Source organism: Sciurus vulgaris, assembly GCF_902686455.1.
Source record: "Sciurus vulgaris genome assembly, contig: HiC_scaffold_596_arrow_ctg1, whole genome shotgun sequence".
Taxonomy (NCBI): domain Eukaryota; kingdom Metazoa; phylum Chordata; class Mammalia; order Rodentia; family Sciuridae; genus Sciurus; species Sciurus vulgaris.
In genome coordinates, this window is record NW_027632426.1 from 44,957 (window position 1) to 68,935 (window position 23,979).

The 23,979-nt window shown below is 36.7% G+C and overlaps 2 pseudogenes across 2 annotated transcripts in view; one reads left to right on the top strand and one right to left on the bottom strand.

Moving 5' to 3' along the window:
• The window catches only part of LOC306652787 (chromodomain-helicase-DNA-binding protein 1-like), a 34,792-nt pseudogene extending 25,996 nt beyond the window's left edge, over nucleotides 1–8,796 (bottom strand). The window contains exons 1-2 of the transcript in view: nucleotides 8,596–8,796; nucleotides 4,912–5,010 (exon numbers count right to left, since the gene is read on the bottom strand). The product of the transcript in view is annotated as a chromodomain-helicase-DNA-binding protein 1-like (transcript). The remainder of the gene's footprint in view (nucleotides 1–4,911; nucleotides 5,011–8,595) is intronic.
• Nucleotides 8,797–14,418: 5,622 nt separating this feature from the next.
• LOC306652788 (flavin-containing monooxygenase 5-like) lies at nucleotides 14,419–23,354 on the top strand (annotated as a pseudogene). Its single transcript has 4 exons — nucleotides 14,419–14,553; nucleotides 19,612–19,800; nucleotides 21,708–21,870; nucleotides 23,111–23,354. The product of its transcript is annotated as a flavin-containing monooxygenase 5-like (transcript).
• The last annotated feature ends 625 nt before the right edge of the window (nucleotides 23,355–23,979 follow it).

Consider the following 23,979-nt stretch of genomic DNA (forward strand, 5'->3'; position numbering starts at 1 on the left):
TCACGATTTTAGAAATGGTGCATCTTTTAAGCAAATCTAAAAAATTAAGAAAGAGACATTAAAAAGACTGGTATTGTTGGGAGTGGTGGCACATACCTGCAATCCCAAAGACTTTGGGAGACTAAGACAAGAGAATGACCAGTGCAAAGCAAGCCTCAACAACTTAAATGAGGTCCTAAGAAACTTCGTGATACCTGGTCCTAAATGAAAAATAAAAAGGGCTGGAAATGTGACTCAGTTGTTAAACACCCTTGGGTTCAATCCCTGGTACAAAAAAAAAAAAAAATAAGAAATTTAAAAAATAAAAACACTGCAATTGATAAATTCTGATATTAAGCTAGTTTCTCATTTTTTCTTAACTCTCTTAAACCACAGGCTCTAAGTCTTTTAACTTGTTAACTCTGTAAAAAAAAAATGTAAGCCCAATTTCTAAACTAGCACTATCATATGAACAGAAGGGTGGTATGGTTAAGTGGAAGATCTTACAGTTACCCAGTCATAGTTTAAACAAAGATATAAAATGAGACTAGAATTAAGCATCCCTCATTCCTATAATCCCATTATCAGACATGATGCATCTGTATACAAAACCCCCTCACCTGCCTGCCAGCCTCCTGCTAGTTGTCAAAGGAGGAAGCTAAAGTGCCACTTATCAAGGAAGCTTTCCCCCTTGATTCACCAGGCAAAAGAGGAAAATATATCTAACTAACTTGAAGCAAAGTGCTCCTTCATTTAATTTGGTCACAGTCCCTCTTTTAGAATGTGATGAAGGTAGACTGTCCTCCTAGAAAAATGTGTGCACTCAAAAAATTTTAAATTTAATTTCAGTGGGTTTTAGAACTTCTAAGGACCCAGGTTAGAAATTCTTGCTTTACAGAAACAAATGAATATCTCACAGGTAGTCAGCAGCACATGAAAATGACTCTTGCTTTAGATCTTGCTGAAGATGTGCTCTTTTCTCCTTGTCCCCTGCATGCATTATACAGAAAATACCTGGAGCAAATCTAAATCCAAGACAAGAGGCAGATGAACACAAATGCTAGAGCCATGAGATGATGTGTTCTTGTCATGAAAGAACTGCAATGTACAGACTCCATTCATTAGGTGCTGATCCCAGAAAGAATACTGGGATTCTTAATTATTATCTAGAATGAGGTTAAATCTCAGGGGAAGGTCTGTGGTAAGCAGGGAGAAAGATCAGGTCTAAGAGGATCTTGTGCTAACTGAAAATGCAATGATGTTTCTCATTTTAGTTACTTCCTGTTTCTATGGGAAGTATAGTTTCTCCCTTTGAAAAGTAAATTTTATTTATGATACCAAAAGATACAATTTATATGACAATAAGAGAAACAAGAAGGGATAGAGAAAACTATATTGAATTAAAGCTTTATATACTATTGAAATTGTTGGCATCAATCTGTACAAAGTTCTTTTAATCCCTAGGGCAACCATCAAGAAAATTTTTAAAAAATATACAAAAGAAAGGAAACAAAGACATCAATTGGTATGCTAGAGGATATCTATCTCAAAATCAGGCAGTAATGAATAAATACAGAAACAAAAAAGTGAGTACTAGTCTTGAAATTGCAGAATGGTAACAGTAAAACCCATTGGATCTTCCCGCATCAGATCCTGAGTCTTAACCTACACTGTTTTGGTTCAAGCATTCTGGAATAAAATCATTGAATATGACAAGATATTGATTTATGATAATTTACACATCATTTAGAAAAATATCAAATTAATAATACAAGTCCAGCTACATCTACTCAGTACCTTTCCATCTCTTCTTTCCAGTTGTTCAAAACAGAAAGGGGACAGAGAATCAGAAATGGTCCTTAATCATTTAACTTTCCTGCCAAGTAAATTATGAGAGCAATCATCTGAAACAAAGCAAGAAGGCAGTTTTGATCACATTTTCCCATAAGAAACAACAAAGTTCCCATAGCTGTAGGTTGAAAACACAAACTCTTATATATGACTTGCTTCATAAAGAAATTATGCACAATCTTTCACACATTAGGACACTAGTACATTCCTAGAGCAAACTTAGGTAAGACTCAGTAAGCTTGCTGAGGGAATCGATGGTGTTCAATTACTTCAGGAGTTAACAAGAAATAAGGCTCAATATTTGTGTAATTGAACTTCTAACACAAGCAAAAAAAGTCAGGAAAAAAACAGAAATCAATGAAACCAACACAACTGATGGAAAAGAGCAGGCATACTTGAAAACATCAAGTCAGAAATGCTAAGACCTGACTATAAACAGATTACACATTGTGGCCTCTGCTGCTGCCCAACTTCCCTGATGAGAGTGCTTTCCTTCCTTCCCAACTGTCTCCTGCCTTCTGTATTTTCCTTCCTTTTGTATAAATTTATAGAGTACCTTCTATTGGTTCAAGTTCTATGTGAACGAAACCCATAAAGTCTCTTGGTCTTTTTTAGTTGGTGCTTTATGATTATACTGAATAGTGGGATTTGTTATGCCATATTTGTATATGCTCATATCTAGAACATACATTCAAATGGTGAAAATAGACAATAAAGCATTCTGATAAGAAGTATGGGTATAAAATGTAACTTTGTAAAGCCAAATGGGCATACTTCAGGAGATGCCTGTAGGCACTTATGACTCTAAAATTGCTGTGATATATAAAGAAAAAGAATACTCTCGACAAATGAAAACATTTGAAGAGCTTGCATCCTCAAATACAGTGATATTTCTGAGGAAAAAAATAGGCCCTAAGGTTCATATTCAAAATCCTGTGAAAACTATATGCTCAAAGACATTCACATCAAAATTAACTTAAGTAACCCAAAAGAGGGGGTACTCATGACTCCTCTCAATAGAACATTTAAGTAAATTATAAATTCTTTTGATGGCATTTTATGCAGCCAGTTGAAAATGATTGTGAATATAATAAAATGCAACATTACAGTGGCAGTGGCACATTAACAAATAGAAACCATTTGAACTATATGTGCACTGTAACTTCATTGATATAAAACATACCTTGCTGCTTGCAAGGTTAGAATGCTGTGATGATAGAGTGGCAGTTCACTTTTTTGACATGATCATATTAATTTCATAAAGGAAATAATTTTCTTATTTAACTATTCCAGCCTCAACTGTGCCCAGAGCAACCCTCTAATATGTTACTTAACTGGATTAAAATCATTATGTTTAGCATTCCCTGGGGATACAATTTAGAAACAGTTTATCTTTTATTACCAAAAATCAGGTGTGTCTACAAAATTAACTTGGAGTCATTAGTGAATTCTATCAAACATCTAAAAAATAAATAATAACAATTCTACATAAACTCTTCCAGAAAATTTAAGAGGAACACTTTTCAACTTATTCTATGAGGACAGATTTACCAAAATACTAAAACCAGACAAAATTATTATTAGAAAGGAAAATTGCAAACCAATATTCTTCATAATGTATATGCAAAAATTCTAAACACACTTCTACCAAAACAGATTGGGACTTGGTATATATTTAAAGAATTTAATCTAGAGCTGAAAAGGCAAAGAACAAGCGGAATTTTCTGGCTCTCAATGAAGTCAGTAGGACAATTTCAATGACTGAGATGAAAGAGATTATAGGAAGTACACCTCACCTCCTGGAATCTGAGTATTAATCTACTTTCATAATTCTCAGTGCAGGAATAAACCAGGAACATTTTCTTTGCCCAAGAAAGCTAAGAGGAATCAGTGATGAATCTCAGGGGACCCTACTGAGAGGTCATATTGTGTTCTGAATAATGCCAAGATTGATGAGGTACACCTGGACTAAATAAAGCAGCCTTTGACACATCATCAGACTAGCCTACATGCAGCACTGCTCCAGTTCAAACTTTATATATGTAAGGTGAGCATTAGAGGGGATGGTGAGCTTCTAAAAAGATGATGAGACCCATGCTCATTCTCACCATTGCCCACTGCTGAAATTTCTTGGGATTAGGAAGTTTTTATCCTCCTAATTTCTGATCAAGCTGCCTGTGACATATATCATAATTACACCAGGATGTCTTTGGTATGCTTCAGAAAAGTAATCCTTGTGTAATTAACCCAAGGGATATCATGACTAAATTTTCCTTTAATCCAAGCCCACATATGTCAACCCATGGCAGTATTGCTGATTATCTTGACAGAAGCATCAATTTCAACACACCACTTACTGATCGATGCCCAAGGGGGCCACATCTGATTCTCCAGGTTTCTAGGCTCTACCTCACCTGCAACACTTTTTTAAAAAAATTTTTTTAGTTGTCAATGGATCCTTATTTTATTTATTTACATGTGGTGCTGAGAACTGAACAAGGTGCCTCACACATGCTAGGCAATTGGTCTAACACTGAGCTAAAACCCCAGTCCCATACCTCAACCCCCTTAAGGCCATCAGATGGCTAAGTTGTATTTTGGAAAATAGTGTAATTCCTCTTCATTTCTCTATCAGAGTGTAAAAATGGGAAGCAGCCCTACCCCAACCCACCCCCACTGTGGAAGGGAGATTAAAACTAGAAGCAATACAGTTAACTTCATAAAGTGTTATTAAGGAGGTCAGAGTCAATTAGATCCTTGGGCAAGTATATATACTTAACACAGAGAAAAGTCCTAAGCCTGGGCACATTAACTGCACTTCTAAATCAAGTAATTAACTCTTTTCATAGATAGATGTCAAGGCTCAGATAAAATAAGGGTAATGACATGATTCTTAACCACCCCCACAACTGGAAAAATCAACTCCAAGTTTGTGATCTCTTAATAAAAGTGAGGCATTTCACATTCTAGTATAAAAATAGTTCTTGTAGCTAACAGCTAAGATGGTAATGAAATGTGAGGAGGTATTTAGGTGGAGGTGAACAGTGCTTGTTCCACACTAACATACCTGGCAGGTATTACCGAGGCCCATCTCATTTTCCAGGATGCAGCCATTCTGACAGTGGAAGCATTGGACCAGTCAGTTGACTCCCTCCAGTTGATAAGGATATAGATGAATTTCTAGAAATAAAAAATACAGCAAAACCAGAGAGTAGACATATATGTGGACTAAGCTCTAAGACTCTGAATGAAGAACATGGCTTAAATTCTCTTAATGTCAAACTTTACTACCAGTATCTTTTACTGGGAAGTTTTATGCATAAAAACATCAGCTGATATCCAAATTACTTTATGTGCAGAATTGGGTCACCAGTAAAAGCCCTAAAATAGCCTGTCATTGTTATATAATCCACGTAATCGATGATAAACTCAGCTTGGGATTTGTTCTCTAATATCCAGCTCATGCCATTGTCCTTTCCTGGAAATGAAGCACCCCTGGTAATGATGCAACTTAACAAACAATATATGGATAGTTCACATGCTTGATTAATTGCACCCATCTGAATTTGCCATTTGTGCTGTGTTGTTACTAAAGAAAAGAGGAACAGTAAAACACCAAGACCCTGAATGCTCACTTTCTGTTCCTAAAAACCTACCAAAATTAAGGAAACAATGAGAGCAAACCTGATCTGGAAAGTTCAGATACATATTATCTTAAAGGACACTGAATTTCTCTCATGCACACTGGGACTAGGGCAAATTGGTATTGTGTGTAAAAATCTACTTTCTTGCATGTTCACTGGGTCAGTTGATCCTTGGAATGCTGGTCATATAAGCAAAGTAATGCTGATATCACTGCTTCTTCAGTCTATCACATAAGCCCTCCTGAATGGGGATGAGCAAAGAACTGAGGACACTGGGGAAAGGATACATGTCACTCATTTGGCCAGTGCCACTATGCAAAACACCACAGAGAGGTACTGCTTGGAGAAGCACCTTAAGAGATACAGATGCTCTCAATCAGTCTGTTGCCATGGAACTCTTCCTGCAGCTGCCACTGATCTGCTATATGCTTTCCCCAATTAATCATGTCTTCCAAGCTGTCTTCAAGCACCTTCTCTGGCCTTCCCACAACCTAGCACTCCTGGGCTGTGGAGTGACACATTCTAAAGGACAAAATAAAAATAGGACAATATACTTCAACAGAGAAGCAGAGATAAGAATGGAAATGTATGAGTATCTATCTATCTATATCTATCTATCTATCTATCTATCTATCTATCTATCTATCTATAGTTCAAAAGTAAAAGGTTGGAGTGGGAGATAAAGATGGCCTTCAAATAGTTCATGTTTACACCCCAAAATCAGTGAGTATGTTACTTTATTTGGCAGAAAAGACTCCACAGGCACAATTAATATTCAAGGTCTTGAGAAGGGAAGATTGTACTGAATTATCCTGGACTATCCAATCTAATCACATACACCTTTAGGAAAGGGGAACCTTTACCGGTTGTGATTAGGAGGTGACTATAGTGAAGCAGACTAGGTAGCCCCACCCAATAGACCCTTGCCATAATTAAACTTTTCCTCTTGTCAGATCAGCATGATGTCTTGGGATTTGAAGCTTCCTCTTTCTTGTAAATGCTAAGTTTGCACACAAAGGGTGTGACAGAGTTAATCTGCAGGCTTAGCATACAAAAAGATATTATCTCTGTTTTCTTGATAAAAACTAATGAAACCTGGTCTAGGGGATGGATCAGAAAGCAATAGTCATGTAAAACCTCCAAGTCCCTCCTCCTACTGGATTAAAGTTCAAAAAATTTCTAAAATCTTTGATCAGAGGAAGAATTCTTAGGCAAGATCCACCCTGGATGCTGCAGTCAGTGAACCTGCTTCCTGAAAACTCCTCAGGTGTCCAGCCTCTTCTGTCCTCCATCAACAAAAGGATCCAATATAGCATGTTGCAGGATCTAAAACAGGAGGACACAGAGGCCCTGTCATGTTTTTTATAATTACCTTTTTTTTTTTTAGTGTTTTGGAAGAGTGGCCACACCTGATCTGTTGGATCTCCAAAGTTAGGCTTCTGTCCTAGGACTCCATTAACAGAAATGTTCAGGCTCTTCACTATATCAAGTCAATGTCTGGGCTATAATATTCTAAATAGTTTTGCAAGACATTACCATTGGAGAAACTGAGTAAGATTACATAGGATCTCTATTATGTTTTTTAAACAGAATGTGAATCTGTAATTACCATAAATGACATTTAATTAAAATATGAAACTATATCCACAAAGATAACAGTATTTAATACTTGAGACAACTCAAAAATTTAAAAAAATAATCCAAGAAAGTTAGGCAGAAAAGAATTTAATGTAGGGAATTAGGTCACCATAAAATTGTTGGAAGGGCTAGAAGAGTAGCCTCCAGGTTTAGCTTCCTGGTACAACTACTGAATAACTACCATAGAACTGGCTCATTAAGGTAGCATCAGCCTCCATGAACAGGAATCCAGGAACCAACCTGAATGCACTGGCACAACCAAAAGCATAGGCTATTTCCCCAAATGTTTTACAAAGAACAGGGACTACTTCTGGAATTAGGAAAATAAAAAATTTCAACTCACAAAGAATAATTTTGAAAAATATTAATTTATTTTGGCAAATAGGAATTACCAGTTACAATATTCAATAATTATGTCTTGGGCTACTTCTACTTTCCGTTTCTTTCCCTACACTATCAGTTTAGAAACACCAGTTGATAAATACCCCCACTAATTTTCCTATATACTTCTGCTTTTACTCATTCTATCTCATCCTCTCCATCTTCAAACCTCTTGTCTACTCATTTTCACTAACTCATATCCACATGTAGATTTCTCTGTAGTTGGATATCAAAGAGCACACACTGTTGATAGGCAAGCACTTAGCTATTTACACTTTAGTCAAGATACGCTGAACATAAAAAGCCAGTCCAAAAATTCATACTTAGATTGGATAAACACTCTGCCAGACTCCTACTCTTCAGACATGCACCTTCTCCATACATCTACATCCATCACTCCTCTAAGCAGAACACAGAACTGCACCTTTGGTTTCCTTCCAAGAACAACAAAACCTCACACTCCTGTGGTATTTAGTGCATAAGTATGAGCTGAATGAACACTTGCTTTCATACTTTGAAAAGCATTGTTCACTAATCTAGAAACTCGGTGGACAGGGCTCATCTTGGCTTTGTTGTCTCCCATACCCAACACCCAATAGCATGCTCTCACTAGCATTTCAATAAAATGATGAGTAAATGACTATATTATTATTGAGAACAATTCTGTCAGTCCACTAAGGCACCACCACGTTCTGAGTCTGATAAATAAGGACAAGGAGGTTGGGAGAGGCTGGATGGAGGGTGGGCACTACCAGTTGCTCCCTGCATTATCCAGGCTTAGAAGACTATGAGGAGGGCAGGTGGATCTGAAATTGACAATGCGTGCAGTAAGGAGCCTACAAACTTTTGCTTGTTTGCATTTGTCAAAATACAACTTTGATGGTTATTAACCAGTGGCAAATCACCAACTGCGCCTGCACAGTCAACGGAGAAGAAATCAAAAGTGGGACATGTGTTTTCAGTGTTTTACTAAGCAACCGCACAGGCCAGGCCTCCAAACCACCGGAACCTGAAGGGCAATCACACAGCCTGGGGCGCCAGTATGTAGTCTCTGTTTTGAGACCTATGCTTCCCGCGCACATTTACACGTTTTCCCTCCCACCAGCCTGGTCATCCAGATGGGGCCCAGGCCCATATCCATCCCCCATGCACGCTGCTTGAGCTTGGCACCTTCCGTACCCACCCACCGCTGGACCTGGGGCCACGGGAAAGCTGCCCTCACGACCCCACCGGCAAAAGGCCAGTGCCCAGGAGTAGGTGAGTCTGAGCGGTTGTTCACCTTAAATCCTGCTCCTCCACCCATGTCCACACCGCCTCGGGTCTGCCCTTGCTGGTAGTGCTAGTAAGGAGCCTGGCACGTCACCCTACGTATGGCCGAGAGAGGCTCCAGCCTCGGGCTCTGCGTACTTGGCCTTTCCGGTGCACCAGGGAGGACAGCCAACAGCGGGTGCACCCTGAGGATGCCTCAGAGCTGAAGCTTTGAGTCAGCCTCAAGTTTAGTCTGGGAATTCTTGGGTAGAGTGCTGGAATGGCTACTCTGTTCTCAGGAGCATGCTCAATTCTGTTGACTCCAGTGAAAAATTAGTTTTGACTGAAATCTCCTGACCTGTTCCCTGTTAACTGTAGGCCAGGTGAAAGCCTATGAATGTAGTGAATTGAAATCACCAAAGATGTTATGCCACCAAGGATGTTTCAAGGAAACCACTGGGAAATTAACCAATGTGTTAACTTAAGGGTGACTCAACATCAGTTTTGAGTGATTTTATGATGAAGCATACCACTAATACAAATATTATGATAATAACAAAAGAGTTGCTTTTATTTATGTAGTTCTAGGTGCTACCCTAAGGAGTTTTCACATATTTTCTCATTTAATACTCACAACAACCTATAAATAGGTCCTATTTACTATGACTTTGAATGGTAATTGGCAAAACAGAGACCATAAACTGTATTATTTTCTTGTTTTATTTTTTGTTCTATTTTGTTACACACGAAAGCAGAATGCATTTTGATTCTTTGTATCAAATGGAATACAACTTTTCATTGCTCTGTTGCTATACCATGTAGATTCACACCTTCTATGTAATCATACATGTACATAGGGTAATGATTTGTTTCATTCCATCATCTTTTCTTCCTCCTAACTTCACAAACCTTGGTCTTAGGTTTGAAAAATGAACATACCTGTTGCACATATATTTGTATTCCTGAGGTACAGTTGTAACATTTAGATAAGGAAGTTTCCCATTTTGATACCCAAAAATGCTCAAAAGTAGCATGTAAAATAATCTTCAACCTCAGAGGACATAAATAACCTGACAGTGTTTCCAAAAGGCCCATGATGTATAGTTATTCATAGTGAGGACAATAGTAGTCATCCTATAACACTGTTGAGAACACTAAATAGACAACTTTTTTTAAACTTATTTTTTAGATGTTGATAGACCTTTATTTTATTCATTTATTTATATGCTGTGCTGAGAAATGAACCCAGTGCTTCACACATGCTAGGCAAGTCCTCTACCAGGGAGCCATAACCACAGTCCCACCTTTTTTTATAAAGAAGAAACAAAACACAAATTTGAATTTCCAGGGTATTGTAAAAGACCAAAATACTTTAGCTGGAAATAAATCTGGAGATCACCCAACTGTCTGAATCTCACCAGTAAAGACTCAAATTATCAGGAGTTATCCTTCATGGTTGAGGTTCCATGGTAATCTCATTAGCTTGTGAAGTCGACAGGCATAGGGTTTTCCTCCTTTTCATGACCCATAGATGTGGTCTCTGAAAGCAAACAGAATCAGAGTGTGCTTTATCTACTCAATTATAGTTCATGCATAGCCAACTTTGGTAGATTGTATTCCTATTCCCAGCTCTCCATCTTCTCCCCTATAGGAATATTGTGCATCCAGACCCTTAGTCATGTGACTTTCTGTGTCTCTCAAAGGACAGAACCCATGTGCTTTGTTTTGGAATGTTTACGAACATGATGTATGAGTTGAAGTTTTAAATGTGCCTGCTTAGATTATTCCTACTGCCTGCTATGAAAGTTATATAAATCAAATAAGTTTCATGGTGATTAAAATTTTTCCTAAACTTCTATGTAAATATTAGTTTATATTATTTCAAAAAGTGTATGTGTATACATTATGTATGTATCTTAATATCATCACCTGTAGAGGAGGTACTAGTGTTGTGCCTGCATTCTCCTTCATTATGCCTCTTTATGAGTCCCATATCTCCTTTCCATGTTAATTTTCCACCTTAGGTTTTCTGCTAATAAGGTAAAGGTAAACTGTTTAATTCAATGACTATCCTGCACATGGGTTTGGCCCTCACCACCTAGAGTTGCACTTATCATCTGGGAAATTATCTGCTATTAATAATTTCTTTATTTTTTAAATTTAATATTTTATTTGTTCTGTTTAGTTATACATGACATTAGAATGTATTTTGGCATATTATACATACATGGAGTATAACTTTTCATCCTTGTGTTTGTGCATGATGTGGAGTTACACTGGTCATGAATTCATATGTGAACACAGGAAAGTTATGTTCAATTCGTTTTACTCTCTTTTCTTATTCCCCTCCCTTTCCTTCATTCTCCTTTATCTAATGTACTTCTATTTTTCCCTTACCCCACGTTATTGTGTGTTAGCATCTGCATATCAGAGAGGATATTCAGCCTTTGGTTTTCTGGGATTGACTTATTTCACTTAGTATGATAGTCTCCATTTCTGTCCATTTATTTGCAAATGTCATAATTTCATTCTTCTTTATGGCTCAGTCATATTCCTTCATGTATATATACCACATTTCCTTATCCATTCATCTGTTGAAGGACATCTACATTGGTTCCATAGTTCAGCTATTGTGAATTGAGCTGCTATAAACATTGATGTGGCTGTGTCACCATAGTATGTTGATTTTAAGTCCTTTGGGTATAAACATAGGAGTGGGATAACTGGGTCAAATGGTGGTTCTGTTTCAAGTTTTCTGAGGAATCTCCATATTGCTTTGCACAGTGGTTGCACCAGTTTGCAGTCCCCCCAGCAACATATGAGTGAACATTTTTCACCATATCCTTGCCAACATTTATTCTTACTTGTATTCTTGATAATTATTATTCTGACAGGAATGAGATGAACTCTCAATGCCATTTTAATTTGTATTTCTTTAATCACTCAAGATGTTGATTTTTTTTTGTTTGTTGTGTGCTATTAATATTTTCAAAATAGTACAATCTTCACAGGTTAGGTAGAAGTTGCTCACATTTGCTCTTATGTTTCTTTGTGATAACTTGATTATAAATTTACACATAGCTAAAAGGGGAACCAGAAAAATACAGTTCTTCTTTGGGCAGCCCCATTCCAAAGAGATATATGATATTTTAAGAGGAGGAGAAAACATTTTACTGAGTATCTAGCAGTGTCTGCTTCTTGTCTAGCCACTAAAATTCAATGTTAATTCTGCTCTTGATATGCTTATTCCTACCCCAAAGATGACAACCCTGAACCCATCTGGCTACCGCATCCAACTTGAATTGTATGTCTGGGTGACATGCAGTTGTCTTTCTCAGATTCAGATGTAGCTCCTTGTGGTCCAGTGATTCATTAATAGAAAGAATACCATCTGCATTCTCCAACACCTGAAAAACCATGGTTTAACAGAAGCTGGATGGTTGTAGATGAGATATCCTTTTCTTAAGTATCCCTTGGCCCTTACACTACCATAGGTCATGGGAGGGATGGAATGGGAAACTGATTATTCTGAAATCTAAAAAAGGATTTAGGTAACTGAAAAAAAGAACATTGTTTTATCTTCCTAGGAGAAAGTAGCATTAGACACAAGAAAAGGTCCTTGGCAACTCTGTGAGGACAGACACAAGTTAAATAAAGGTGTTAGTGGAAGTGTTGCAGGAGCAAAGTGAGATGAGAATTCACAGCAAAATTAAATAGCAGCTCTTTTAAAATAAGAACTAGTTAACTAGGTCATCTTGATGTGTCCATTGAAAGATTAGTATATTTTAATGAGTAACTTTTGACAGAACCACATCAAAAAGTTAAAACATTATGCCCAGTGCTGTGGCACTCACCTGTAATCCCAGTGGCTCAGGATGTTGAAGCAGGAGGATCACAAGTTCAAAGCCAGCTTCAGAAATGTAGTGAGGCCCTAAGAAACAGTGAGTCCCTGTCTCAAAATAAAAAAAATAATTGGTTGTGGCTTAGTAAGCAAGTGCCCCAGGTTCAATCTCTCATACCCCAACCAAAGTGAAAACATTCCTTTTATTACATATATACATGCATATATAAATATGTGTGTGTGTGTATATATATATATATATATATATATATATACACACATATATATATACACATATTTATGCACACACACACTACGCCACCTTTGATCCTCTTTTCTTTCATTTTCCATTAGGTGATATGGACATTATGTGTTTCCCATTGTGTGCTTCCTATATTTTTATATAATTCAGACCATATATTTGTCTAAGACAGGCATCTTCCTGATGGAGTAAAATAATTCTCCAAGTCACGATCTATTTGTAACCATATTTAAAAGTAGTTGAAATGAAAAAAGCTGTAGTTCATCTAAAAGTAGTTTAAAACATGCATGGGGATTTTAAAGTAAATTCTACCAGTAGTGTATATCTGAAGATCTAGTTCATGAGGTGGGGAGGAGGGAGAGAAAGGAGTAGTTTCACCTGTTTGAACACATTTCCTGCAAGGAGGGTGTTTTGTATTTTGGCATTTCTATCAAGCTTGCTTGGGAGTTGTTGATAGGTTTGTTATAGTAGAAATTTGTTACTTTAAGGGAAAAGCAGAATGTTAAAAGTGAATGTGAAGAGAAGGGGAGCAAAAGAGATTAGAGGACCATTCTGTCCCCAGAGGGAGTAAAAAAGCATTGTCTATAACAGCAGCTTAAAATTACAGAAGTTGTAGATAATTTTTTTGTTTTTGTTTTCTGCCCAAAGCAGATTCACTCCACATTTCTTCTTGTTAAGAAAGGGAGAATTGCTGCCAATGAGTGGGGTGTTGGCTGAAAGGAGGTGAGGAAGAACATCTCCCCCCATTGACTGTTGCTGCAGTTTGTACTTCTGTAGTTTATATTTCTTTTATCACAGCAGAAAATCAGATTAACTTCCAGATTGCAGCTGAAGAATCAGCCAGATGCTTCTGGAAACAGTACAATAACACTATGGAGCTTCTCAGCTCTGGGTCCTGCAGGCAACAGGGTTGCCCTATCCTGTGCAGAAGATTCCTTCTGAAGACGACAACCAAATCTGGCTTTCCCAAAGTCACCTCTTGTTACAGCATTTATTTGAGTGTCATGGCAACTGTCTTTCTTAAAAACTGTTGACAGATTTGTTTCAGAGTCTTAAGCCCCCTTGCTCTTCTCGACCAGTGACAAGGGAAAGGGATACTCCCCAACAAAGTCAGATCAGAATAGGTAGGGCCCACTGACCACCCGCTCCCAGCCCTTCGGGCAGAGGACAATCAGATGAGTCAGGGAGACCAGTCACAGCAGAAACTCATTTACTGAGGAAGTCACACACCTTTTATGTAGGGTGGGGGCTAGGTGGGAACCAATCAGTTTAAAGGTCAGCAAGGCATGGGGTGTTCACGCAGGCAAGAGTCCCATAGGACTATATGGCAAGCACGAGCTGATCACGTTCACAGAACTGTTGTTAACCAATCCCTGATGGTGGTCTGATTTATCATCATTAACTATTGAAACTGCCTTTGAGGCCTTGATCTTGCTCACTCGCCAGGGAGTAAGAAGTCAGCCTGAGTTAGTTAACATGTCATTAGTCCCAACAGATTTGTGCTTTCTGTCTCTTGTAATTCTTTCTTTAGGACAAGTGACATTGCTATAGCCAGGTGAAGACCTGTGGAGACCATGACCAAGAAAAGAATTGCTGTGATTGGGAGTGAATCCTGTGGACTCTCTTCTGTCAAGTGGTGCTTGGATGAAGACTTGGAATCTGTTTGCTTTGAAAGGACTGATGACATTTTAGGGCTTTGTAGGTATCAGGTAAATCTCCTTGTCCATTAATACTTGAAGTCCTCCCTGCAGATGGGTGCATGCAACATTTTATCTCATGTTAGGTAATATGAGAGTTTGATAGTGACTAAACCTGATAAAATTCTGCCTGTCCCTTTTTTTTTTCCTCTTCTACTGTCTATGAAAACCACAGACAACATTTTTATTTCATTAATTTTTCTGTTTTTCAGAAGAGGGAGACAATCTGGTGAAGCAGGGAGGATGAGTAACAGAACAACATATATTAGAAAGCACAAAGGGATTAGAAAATGTAGAGTGGTTGCTTCTGATATGTCTTAAAGGTAAATGAGCTATAATGACCTGCTAACATCTCCTTCCAGGAATATCCCCCTCCAATCGTCAACATTACTTTTTCCACTTAAAAAAATCCAGGTATTTTTCTGACATTTCTTGTTCTTTAATAAGGTATAAAATTTGATAGTATAGCTTGTTGTAAACTTCTTGCTTTGAGAAGTTCAAAGTCCTTTGTCTTCCAGAAGAGGGTAAAGGGCACCCTCAAATGTTTTTTTTTTTTTTTTGTCCTTACACATACTCAGTTTTAAAGTTAAATTGTTTTAATATGCACATCCAACCCTACAACTTGTTAGTAACTGTTGACAATATCATCTATTCAAATGGTATGCTTATTAAGTGCCAAAAAGTATCAGTCACCTTCATTGATCTCTAACTTGGTTTACTTTTAAACTCATTTTCTGGACAAGTGAATGGAATTGAGGTGTCACAGGTATATTTCACATCATAAAAACTAACACAGTTTTGGCCAGCTACTTAAAAGGGCCTTATGACATTTCTTAGTTGAACAAATGTGTTGTATCTTGGCTCATTTTGGGAACTAATTCTGACTATAGTCTTATTCAGATCTAAAATAGATCCCCTTAGCAAATCCCTATACCTTTATCATAATCAGATGTGGACTGAAAACCCTGTTAATTTGTTTTTAGTAACAGAGAATTCTACTCTTGAAATTCAGTAACACCTTAGTGTAGAGGTTAAGAGCACTGCTTTAGATTCAAAGACTGTCATTTATAAGAAGTATGGCCTTGGGAAATCATTAAACCTCTCTGACCCCTGTTTTTTTTTTTTTGAATCTTTAGGAAGGGATAATAGTAATACCCCCTTTGTACAGTGATCATAGGGAGAAAGTGAATGAATAATTACATCAATCACTTATAAAAGTGACAGCTCTGCATATGGTTACATGTCAGTTATTATTCATGCCTAGAGTGAGACCCCCACATTTTGAGTCTCCTTAAGCATCCTAGCGAGGTTTGGCAATTACTGAACAGTGGTGAAATCAATCGAGGCAAGGATGATGTTGGAAGGGTAGTCATTATTCTGCCTCATTATCAGTTTTGTGGTTTTTAAGCTCTAAGGGGATTTGAAGTTAAAATCTGCTGAATATACAGCATGGGGATTTCTTATTTATAATCCTCTGGGCAAAATTTCAACACCTTATGAACTGCTTTTATAAAAAAAAAAAACTTTCATCATAATGCTCTGACTTCTCTGACTTTTCTTAACACAGACATACCTATGTGGTTCACTATTATATTCTAAAACCAAGAATGATGCCTGGCATACATTTTCTACCCAATATATTTATGTTTAATAAGTGAATTTCTGAGAAGGAATCTATCTTGAGTGGCTGCTAAGAATGTTTATGGAGCTATGGACCCTCCTTTTCACATTTTTGAGTTACATAACTGTGGAGACTAAGATATTATAAACAGCATTTAATGGACTGAAACATATTTTGCATGTTGCTGGTGGTTACCTTGAGAACTTTTTCCTGAGTTGTACTTCTCTATCAGTCCCATGATCATTATTGGTAGTCTAGTTGTCCTTCCATCCCCCAAAACTTTTTTATAGTTGGTTAGAGTTTTCATATGTAAAATTGATCTAAGCACTTTGAAATTCCACCTCCACTGGTAGGTGTCCAATAAGAACACTGGGAATTCAGGGTTTCTATTTTCTTCTTTTTTGTGACAGTTTCCTGAGATTCAGTATATTTTTATTTTCTTCTCTGGTAGTACCACTTGTACTTTCCTATCATGATTCCTCTTTTATTTTTCTATCTGCCAAACAAGTGTTTTCTCAGACACCACCATTTTTATTTTCTGATCATGTTCCACCTACCAAACTGGTATTGTCTCCTTGTACAGCTGAAAACTTTCCAATAATAATTATAGGAGAGTTCAAGACATTAATTCCAATCAATTCTTGATCTCTTCATTAACGTTAAGTAAGATAGATGGTAGAAAGTAGGCTGTGATATGATATATAGATATATATATATATACATCAGTTTACTTTGATGTTACCTTATGAATGAAATTACTTGAAAAGTTAATAAATTTCTTTCAAAATGCTAAGGATTTAATAAGTACTCAATGTTATAAAATAATCTGAATATTTTTGAGTCAAACTGCAGATCTAAAAATCATTAAAGCAAGCTAAACTGCGCTTTTCAAACTTTAATGTACACATGAATTACTGGAGATTCTCATAAACTAATTTGGAGTATACCAAAATTTTCCATTTCTGACAAGCCCTAAGTGATATTTATGCTGATGATCAGTTAACAATTTCACATAGTAAAGTTTTAAAGTATAGCAGATAGACAAATAGTTGTCATGTGGGCATAATATAATATAAAATGTTACTGTTTAATCAGAAAATTAAATAATATACACACTTTAATAAAATGATTTTTAAATAACCATGAATTTCATAACTTCTTCTTTCTCAAAAAACTGGCAAAAAAGAGAATAAGAGAATAAATGAATTGAAAAACACTTAAAAGGATATAGTTGTCCACTTTTGCTCCATATATAAGAATTAATCACTGGGAGAACATTAACAAAAAATGATGTCAGCTCATTCATGAGATTCTGGTGGTATTGATCTGGAGTCCCAATTATGCACTCTTCTAGGTAATACAGGAAACATGAACAGCAAAAATGTTAATTATGACAGAGATATAGTCATAACCACAACTTAAATGTATACTTTGGTTGAAATAGATAAAATAAATAAGAAAAGACTTGAAAGGAGACTCCTAAAACCTTATTAGTAGTCAAAAAGAAATAATTATGGAACAGACAAATGAGTATGGTCAATTTCGGATTTCTAGACTAAATAATTCTTTAATAAGAATTGGGAGGAAAATAAACCTGAATGTGGACAAATCCAACACTCTGTTTTGTGGATATTTAATGTTTTGTAATACCTACTCTCCTAATATTTATTCATTTCTGTAATACAAAGGAAGGAGAGGGTCCAAATTGGTTAAGATGATTTTCTATAATAAAAAAATAATTTAAATTTAATAGGTTTGATAACCTGTGGTTTGTGACATTTCAGTGACAGTATAATAGGCTGGATTCATATTGCATTACTTTATTGGATTACCACCTTAACCCCATGAAGTAATTAATTGGAAATTTTTGAGGAAGCAAAAAGTTTGTTGTAGGAAGGAAGACACTGAACTAGGGATTCATGTCATCTGAACCAGTGCTTCTCAGTTTTCATGTGCATCTGACTCATTTGAATATTTTGTTATGTTAGTTCTGATTAAGTAAGTCTAGGAAGGGGCCTAAAATTCTGCATTGTTAACAATGTCCCTAGTGATCCCCTTTGTGCTGGTCCACAGACCATACTTTGGGAAGCAAGGATCTAGAACAGTGGTTCTCAAATTTCAGTTATTTTTTCTTAAGCATTTAACTTGTTTTCTTTTTATTTTATGAATAATGCTGACAGTAACATCTTTTAACAATAATCTCTGTTTGTAAGTCTGAATATTTCTTTATAAGGCTATGTAAATTTCAAGGATTTTTATATACATTGCAAAATTATTCAGAAAATATTGTACTAACTTATACTCTCCCTCATATGTTTTTATCTAATCCATTTTTACTCACTTAAATGACTGTTACCCAGCAAAAGTAACAATGGGGTAAATAACAACTTATACTGGAAATAGATTTAGTACATTTTCTTGAGAGCAATGTCTCAATATATATGAAAGTTCTTGAGACTTATTCATTCAGCTGGGAAGTTCTCATTTGGAATTTCTTGGATTGCCATCCAATGAGTGCTAAGAATGGATTTAATGTGACTACTTTGTTCACATGTTTAGAACTTTAGGTGGGATAGCTAGAATTTCTGGGGGCTATTTGAATATTTCTCTATCCTAGATATTTTATTCCATGTGCCTTGGTTGGGCTTCCTAACAGTATTGTGATCTCAATGTAGTTGGAGTTTTTATAGTAAAGATTTAGAATATCCCCCAAAAGCCCAGGTGTTTAAGTCTTGGTATCCAATGCAGCATTGTCAAGAGGTGGGTCTTTTGGAAAGTGATTCATTCATTAGGGTTCTGACATCATCAATGAATTAATTCATTGACAGCTGAATGGATTACTAGGCAGTGGTAGAAACTGTAGGCAGGTGGGACATGGTTGAAAAGAAGATCACGGGTTCAGGGGTGTTACCCTTGGGGACTCTACCTTGTCCTGGGCCTCTTCCCCCAACCCCTGCTTTCTGGCTACCATGAGCTTAGAAGCTTTCCTCTGCCATACCCTTCCACCAGGATTTTCTACCTTGCCTGAAGCCAAAAGAAGTGGAGCTGAATCCTCTGAATGCATGAGCCAAAAGAATTCTTTCTCATTGTCAGTTATTTGGGTCACAGCTACAAAAGCTAACTTCTTACATGACTGCTGGGTTCCACCAAAATGAGCCTTCTAAGACACCCAGGTGGAAGCTGCAAGACTACTTATTACTTAGTATTGAATGTCATTCAGTGCCATTTCAACTGTATACTGTTGGTCAAAAGCAAGTCATAAAGATACTGAGTTTAAAGAGGAAGGAACTACACAGATGCACAAGTACTGGGAGATGTATGGAGGTGTTTTATGTGTGTATTTGTTTGAATTGGCACTTATTTCAGGAAATTTTTCAACTGTTCACTGGCTATTTGTAAATCATGAAATTAGTTCCCAAGTTGCCATGAATACTTCTAATTTATGGCAGGAAAATCTTGAAGAAGGGAGAGTCAGTATTTACAAGTCAGTGATCATCAATACTTCTAAGGAGATGATGTGCTTCAGCGAATACACCATCCCAGATCATTATCTTAACTTCATGCACAATTCCCAGGTCCTTGAGTATTTCAGGATTTATGCCAAAGAATTCAACCTTTTAAAGTATATCCAGTTCAAGGTAGGCAGTTTTGTGGGTGTCTTTGTGTTTGAAGTGCTTCATCAAGTAAATGAATAATGTGGCTTCATTTACCAGTGATTATGTGTAAATATTAGGTTGATATGCCCAAGTACAAAGACTACATTCTTTGTTCTCTCTCTAAAATACCCCTGGGAAAGTCTGTCATATATTTTGGCTGCAGATACAGAAAGACTCCTGCCACCAATATTTTCATTGTCTTCATTTCACAATCTGCTTATAATAAAGGAGATGAGGGGAATGAATATGTATGGGAATTTTAAATCTTTCTGGTTCCACAACTTTTCTACTATTGCTTTATTCTTTTATATTTTCTTAGGCACTTTTCAATATATTATTTATGTGATCACCAAAACAACCTGGTGAAGTACATAGTGACAGACAAGTTATTGAGGAAGCAAATAAGTTAAATCTGGTGCACAGAGTAGAACACTGGATTAGGAAAAAAAACCCTGAATTCTTGTCCTTGTTCTTACCACTAATTAACATGTGACCTGAGATGAGTTAGTTTCTCAACTTGAATTTATCATAATTTTCTTTTTATGTAAAATAAGATGATTGTACTGTATGAATTTGGTTCCTTCCTTCTCTAAAATCTGCTATGATTTTCCCATAATTTATAATCATGACCATAAACAGATATATAACCTGACTTAAAGCCCAAACCTTCCACATTTTTCTGTTTAGCAACAATAATAAAATGGTAATATCTGGTGACAATTTCCAAATCCAGTCATTTACAGCACAGTGGTGCACCTCTGACCTATTTAAGTGACAGTTCTTGAACAAGTTTGTTACTGTACTAAGCAGTGATGATGCAAAGACAAAAAAATAAGTAACTTAACTAAGTAACTGTGTTTAAAGACAGAAAAAAATGAAGAAAATCATTATTATACATACAAGTAATAAACCAACTGATAAGTGCTATAGAGATCTATACATTGCAGCTCATAACAGGGATGTTTAACCCACCAGGAAAGAGGAATCAAGTTCCAGAAAAGATTTTTAGAGAAGATAATGTCCAAACTGAGTTTTGAGTAGAAAGGAGTCTACTAAATTAAGAAGGAATAAAAGCATAATCCAAGTATAAGCACCAGCTTGTGTAAAAACACATGACAGAAACTATAAATAGTATAGGATGGTTAAGGCTTAGTGTCTCTATTATTCAACCAAGACATTAAAGCAAAGGTCCTAGAAGCTCATTGGAATGCATTCTTGATGTTTCCTTAGGCTAGCAGAGTAACCTGTATTTATTGCTTTTTTTGAAAAACTAAAAATTATACCACTATTTCCCTATATCACAGCCTCTTTCTCTATAATTACTTGTACAGTGGGCATATGTAAAAGGCAAAGAGAGATTCCTTTTAAAAAAATAAGAGCCACTGAAATATTTTCCCACTCTAACATGAATGGGAGCCTCATAGTCACATGTTTGAGGTTAGTAAAAGAGAAAAGGATTTGGGCATCAGAAGACATCAGAGAGTTTGGGGATGTCTGAGGTTAGTGGAGGATTAGGTGTTTAGTACACAGAATGTCACAGAAGTACAGAAGAAATTCAGGATTTATTCAGATGCTATAATGCCTTAAGGCAGAGACTAAAAATCTTCACAAATCCTACTTTTCTAGAGGCACAGGAGAGTACATTATTCTGTCAACTCCATTTTACTTTATCTGCCATATAAAAATCTTCTCATTCAGACCACAACCTCAAATAAAACTGTTCTTTATGGAGTATGAAAATCAAATATTCTTGCAAGGACCCTCATGATGTGATGGTACTAGCAGTATTGACCTTTTGTGTAACATTTTTCAGGAAAAGTCATGTCTGGGAAGATATACATTGTACTGACTATAGTTACAGTCCCCTGTGTATGTTACTTTTCTTTCAGACCACTGTGCACAGTGTGAAGAAGAGGCCTGATTTCTGTACCTCAGGCCAATGGTAGGTGGTCACTGAGTGTGAAGGGAAAGAGGAGGTTAAAGTCCTTGATGGAGTCATGCTTTGCACTGGCCATTACACTAATGCTCACTTACCCCTGGAAAGCTTTCCAGGTGAGTGACCTACCAGAAAGGAGGGTGACACTCAAGCCATGCCTTTGACACTGAGGAATAGAAGGTTGTGGTCTGAGTGATTTTTACTTTGGGGTGAAATAAGGCTTACCCTAATTCTGCATGTTCCCTTGAAAATGGGATAATTTGTTTTATTGCCATTTGGGCAATGGTAATTTTAGAGTTTAGAGGTCTGTGAACAATCATGCCACCACATAATGCCATTTCAGTCAAGGCTGGAGTACATACAGAGTGGTGATCCCATAAGATTATAATGTGGACTGAAAAATTACTACTGGTTGGGCAGTATCATAGCCATTATAATATCATGGTGATGTTGATGTACAAACCCATCTGCACTGTCACTTGTATAAAATTATAGCTCACACAATTATATATGTGGTACATAACAATAATAAACAGCCATGTTACTGGTTTATGTATTTACTACATTTAGTGTAGAGTATACTGATTCTACTTATAGAAACATTTACTGTAAAGCAGACTGCCATGTTACACCAACTAGCCTCACATGTCTCATGTTTTTTGTGGGTCTTGATTGCATCAGGAGGCCACATGGAGTGACTGGCCTAAACAATCTTTGCTTATGTAAGTACTTCTGTGATGTTTTCACAATAATGAAACCAACTTACAGCAAAATTTTGAGAACATATGTATTTCTGACAAGTACAACATGATTGTATTTAGTTTCACAATGACTTTGGTCTTTGTAAGGATCAAAAAGGAAGACTGTTGAACTCTTACACAGCATTGGTTCAGATGTGGGATTTTTTCAGTGATTGAGGAAACAAACAAATATTGAGTTTCTAAGGGTTAAATGAAAACTTGAATAAATTTAGTTTCGGTTTGGGAACTGAACTTTCTTTTTCTAAAAAATGCACTTTATGTATATCCTAGAGTATACAGAAACTCTAAATGGAAATGGGAGTATTTATCTAAGGGAATGAAAAGACAAAGGAAAACGTCAGTTTTCTGAGGCATTTGGATGTGTGAGTCTGCAAATACAAAATACAAACTACATACGATAAAGGAATCACAATTTACTCTTCTGGGGCTATGGAAGAAAAATAAGCAAATATATTGAGAATAACAAGAATAGCTGAATAAAGGGAGATCATATGGAGAATATGTGCTTCAACTTTAAATTCTACAAAAGAATGATTTTACAAATGTTATCCATCATATAAACTATCATCCAAAATTATTTTAGATTCTCTTGCAGGGATTGAGAAGTTCAAAGGACAGTACTTCCATAGTTGAGACTATAAAAACCCAGAGACATTGGCTGGAAAAAGAGTCTTTAAAATTGTTGGGAATTCTGGAGGAGATCTTGCTGTACAGATTAGCTACACAGCAAAGCAGGTTTGAGTCAATAATTTACTTTGCTTTATTCTATCTTCAGTCTTATCAAGAAGGTAGACCCAACAGAGTATGGATGGCTGCACATTGCCCATCAGTACCAGTGGCAAATATGGGGCATGGTTTCATTGCCTCAACTGGCATCATGACTGATGCTAATGGAGGGACGTGATTGCTGACTAGAATTCCACTATTCAGTTGGCTCTATACTAAGGAATGAGTTCACTGCTTCAGGCTACAAACAGAATCCCAGTTAGGGCTGGGGCTGTAGCACAGTGGCAAAGTGTTGGCCTGCCATGGGTGAGGCACTGGATTCCATCCTTAGTACCACAGAAAAATAAACAAATAAATCAAAGGCATACTGTCCATCCACAACTACAAAAAAAATTTTTAAAGAATTCTAGTTAGCCTCTCCCTGGATTTGATCAAGACCAGGTATTTGCTGGAAGAGTTTGTGTAAATGCAATATGGAGAGGGTGAATTGTCCATAGGCCAGAAGAAATGCCATGTTCTCATATAAAGGAAGGTGCATTTTGGTAATTAAAAACTGTTACTTAAGAGGATGAGGGGTGAGTTTCCTTTTTGCCACTCAAATGGAAAAAAAAAAAAAAAGAAGCAATCTAATCTCTTCAAAAACATATGGATATCAGCACTTACCCACTGAGCCACTTCCCCAGCCCTTTTAATATTTTAATTAGAGACAGGGTCTCATTGAGTTGATTAGGGCCTTAC